General features: G+C 37.6%; 1 long non-coding RNA gene across 1 annotated transcript; it reads left to right on the top strand.

Moving 5' to 3' along the window:
- The first annotated feature begins 2,105 nt into the window (after window positions 1-2,105).
- Window positions 2,106-2,906, top strand: LOC106511291 (uncharacterized). The gene is made up of 2 exons (XR_001309506.1): window positions 2,106-2,559; window positions 2,596-2,906. It is a non-coding gene; the product is annotated as an uncharacterized LOC106511291 (long non-coding RNA).
- The last annotated feature ends 726 nt before the right edge of the window (window positions 2,907-3,632 follow it).

The following is a 3,632-nucleotide window of genomic DNA, read 5'->3' on the forward strand; positions in this document are numbered from 1 at the left end:
GGTTCTGGAAAGAGCAAGAAAGCAATTTGGCATCTCTGAAGGCTAAGCAGAAAATAATCTGAAATTATCTCAAAGAGATAAAAAAAGATGAGAGTTTTAAAGCTCAAATTAGCTAAAAACACAGAAAACATCTAAAATTATCAAAAAAGTTGAAATTTTTACAAAAATATGATTTTAAAAGCTCAAATTAGCTAAAAAAGGTAGCTAAAAACACAAAAAAACATGAATTTATCAAAACGCTGAATGAAGCACAAATAGTTTACATTAGCACAAAGAAACAAAGTATGTTTGCTAAATTAAGCAGTAAGAAGCTAAAATTATCACAAAATGATAAGATTAAAAGCTCGAAGTAGCTAAAAACAGAAGACAGCTGAAATCATCCAAAAGAATCTGAAAGAAGCACAAAAATATAAAAAAAACAAGCATAACAAAAGTAAAAAGTGCAGTAAAGATTGATAATTATTTTAAAGGTTTTAAGAATGTTGAAAACAGCTTCATTTATTATTAAAAAGCTTAATATCTCAAAAGTATAAATAGCTGAAACATCAGAAGTTATAGCCTGATGGAGGTGAAGGTTTAGATACACAGCGGGTAAAATAAGTACTGAACACGTCACCATTTTTCGCAGTAAATATATTACTAGAGGTGCTAATGACATGAAATTTTCACCAGATGTTGGTAACAACCCAAGTGATCCATACATACAAAGAAATCAAACCATAAATGCCCAGAAATGAAGTTATTTATAATAATGTGGAATGGCACAGGGAAAAAGTATTGAACACACTTACTGAAATTTATATAATACTTTGTACAAAAGCCTTTGTTGTCAATGACAGCTTCAAGACGCCTCCTGTATGGAGAAACTAGTGGCATGCATTGCTCAGGTGTGATTTTGGCCCATTCTTCCACAAACAGTCTTCAAATCTTGAAGGTTTCGTGGACCTCTTCTATGAACTCTGATCTTTAGTTCTTTCCATAGATTTTCTGTTGGATTCAGGTCAGGTGATTGGCTGGGCCATTCCAGCAGCTTTAGTTTCTTTCTCTGAAACCAACTGAGAGTTTCCTTGGCTTTGTGTTTGGGCTCATTGTCTTGCTGAAATGTCCAGCCACGTTTCATCTTCATCATCCTGGTAGATGGAAGCAGATTTTTATCAAGAATGTCTCTGTACATTTTTCCACTCATCCTTCCTTCAATTATTTGAAGTTTGCCAGTACCATATGCTGAAAAACAGCCCCACACCATGATGTTCCCACCTCCAAACTTCACTGTTGGTATGGTGTTTTTGGGCTGATGTGCAGTGCCATTTGACCTCCAAACATGATGTGTATTCTGGCATCCAAACAGTTCAATGTTGGTCTCATCTGACCAGACTATATTCTCCCAGTATTACACAGGCTTGTTTAAATGTTGTGCAGCAAACTTTAAAGGAGCTTCAACATGCTGTTTCTTCAGCAGTGGAGTSTTGCGTGGTGAGCGTGCATACAGGCCATGGTGGTTCAGTGCATTACTTATTGTTTTCTTTGAAACAATCGTACCTGCTAATTCTAGGTCTTTCTGAAGCTCTCCACAAGTGGTCCTTGGCTCTTGGACAACTCTTCTGCTAATTCTTTTCACTCCTCTGTCAGAAATCTTGTGAGGAGCACCTGGTCGTGGTCGGTTTATGGTGAAATYATGTTCTTTCCACTTCTGAATTATGGCCCCAACAGTGCTCACTGGAACCTTCAGAAGTTTAGACATTCTTCTGTAACCGATGCCATCATTATGCTTTGCAACAATAAGGTTGTGAAGGTCTTGAGAGAGCTCTTTACTTTTACCCATCATCAGATGGTTCTTGTGTGATACCTGGCCATCATTTGGGACTGAACCAGCTGATATTAACTTGCACTGACAAGGGGCAGGCTTGCTTTCTAATTACTGAGAGAGTTCAGCTGGTGTCTTGGCTTTCCATGCCTTTTTACGCCTCCCTTTCTTCATGTGTTCAACACTTTCTCCCTGTGCCATTCCACATTATTACAAATAACTTCATTTCTGGACATTTATGGTTTGATTTCTTTGTATGTATGGATCACTTGGGTTGTTACCGACATCTGGTGAAAATTTCATGTCATTAGCACCTCTAGTAATATATTTACTGAGAAAAAATGTTGACGTGTTCAATACTTATTTTACCCGCAGTATTAAATGTTGAAATATCACAATTATTTCAGAACGAGATTTGTGCTGAAAAACAGATGAAATAAAAAGATTTGTACCATCATGACGGATAAAAGATAAAAAATGAAGGAGATTTTGCTTTGAATAAATCAGCTGAAAGTCCTTATCATCACATCTTGTCTCCAGTCTCCTGGTTCAGGTTCTGGTTCTGCTCCGGTTCAGGTTCTGCACTTACCCTGAAGGTTTCCAAACAAAGAAACAAATCCTTTCTGATGACTCAGCACTGACCTTCATCCTGTCGGAGAAGATTCATCCGATCGGATCAAAGAACCAGTTGTTTGATCACATGGAACACGTGAAAGTGCTGGAACGTTCCTTTAAAGCTGCTGTGGCCCTCTGAGGTCACATGACCCTCTGAGGTCACATGACCCTCTGAGGTCACATGACCCTCTGAGGTCACATGACCCTCTGAGGTCACATGACCTGCGGGCCTCTCACCTGAGCTGTCATTGGTCGGTGAACGTGTGACTGTCGTGTCGTTTTATTTGTGCTTCTATTTTGTGTAAGCTCCGCCCTCTAAGGCTATCGATAGCCTTAGAGGGCGGAGCTTACACTCATAGAAGCTTGGGTTACAATACGTAACCATCGTTCTCTGTAAAACAGGAAGTTCGATGTCCACGTGTTTTTTTTTACGCGGTTGTTTTTCATCGATGGAGAAGTTTTGTAAATAAATGTCTTTTTTAACCAATCACAGTGTGGCTCCTCTCATGTTGACTCAATGATTTCTTTTTTTAAAAACTTTACTTATATTTTTCAGAATTAAAGAAAAGGAACAGATAAATATCAAACAATAGAAAATAAATGACTAAGAACCAAAACAATCAAATAAGCTGTCAGCCAACTGGTGTATTAATGAGATGGAGAAAAAAAAAGGAAAAATTGCGTATTGGTCCAAAGTGTGTGTTCAAGCACAAGACAAGACAGAGTCAGGCAGATCTAAACGTGGATCAAACTGTGCATTATTGAACAGCACAGTGTCAATAAAGGATGCAAATAAAATAATTACAGTAATATAAAACAAACAAAAAAGAACAGATCCAAACTGTCACAGTAATCATTTTAGCCCAGTACTTTGGACCCCACACGTCTACGGACAGCTGTTTTACTCAAAATACAATAAATAAACAAGGTAAAAATTTTGTTTTATTAAATATAACTAAATAAACAAATTAATTAAGTGATAANACTTAAAACCGGAGTTTATTATTTGTTCAATCAGAAATAAAATCTTTAGAGGAGTTTTTACTCAGCAGCTGGACTCGGTGCACCAACAGGTCCAGGCCTGCAGGGGGCAGCACAGGATCATTTAAACCAAACAAGAATCAAACACAGCCCTGGGCCCAAAGTCACCAAACTGCAATTAAAACTTTAAATAACTTTAAAAACAGGATCTTAAAGTCTTTTCAGAGGCAGC

This window comes from Austrofundulus limnaeus, unplaced genomic scaffold, assembly GCF_001266775.1.
Source record: "Austrofundulus limnaeus strain Quisiro unplaced genomic scaffold, Austrofundulus_limnaeus-1.0 Scaffold2650, whole genome shotgun sequence".
NCBI classification, from domain to species: domain Eukaryota; kingdom Metazoa; phylum Chordata; class Actinopteri; order Cyprinodontiformes; family Rivulidae; genus Austrofundulus; species Austrofundulus limnaeus.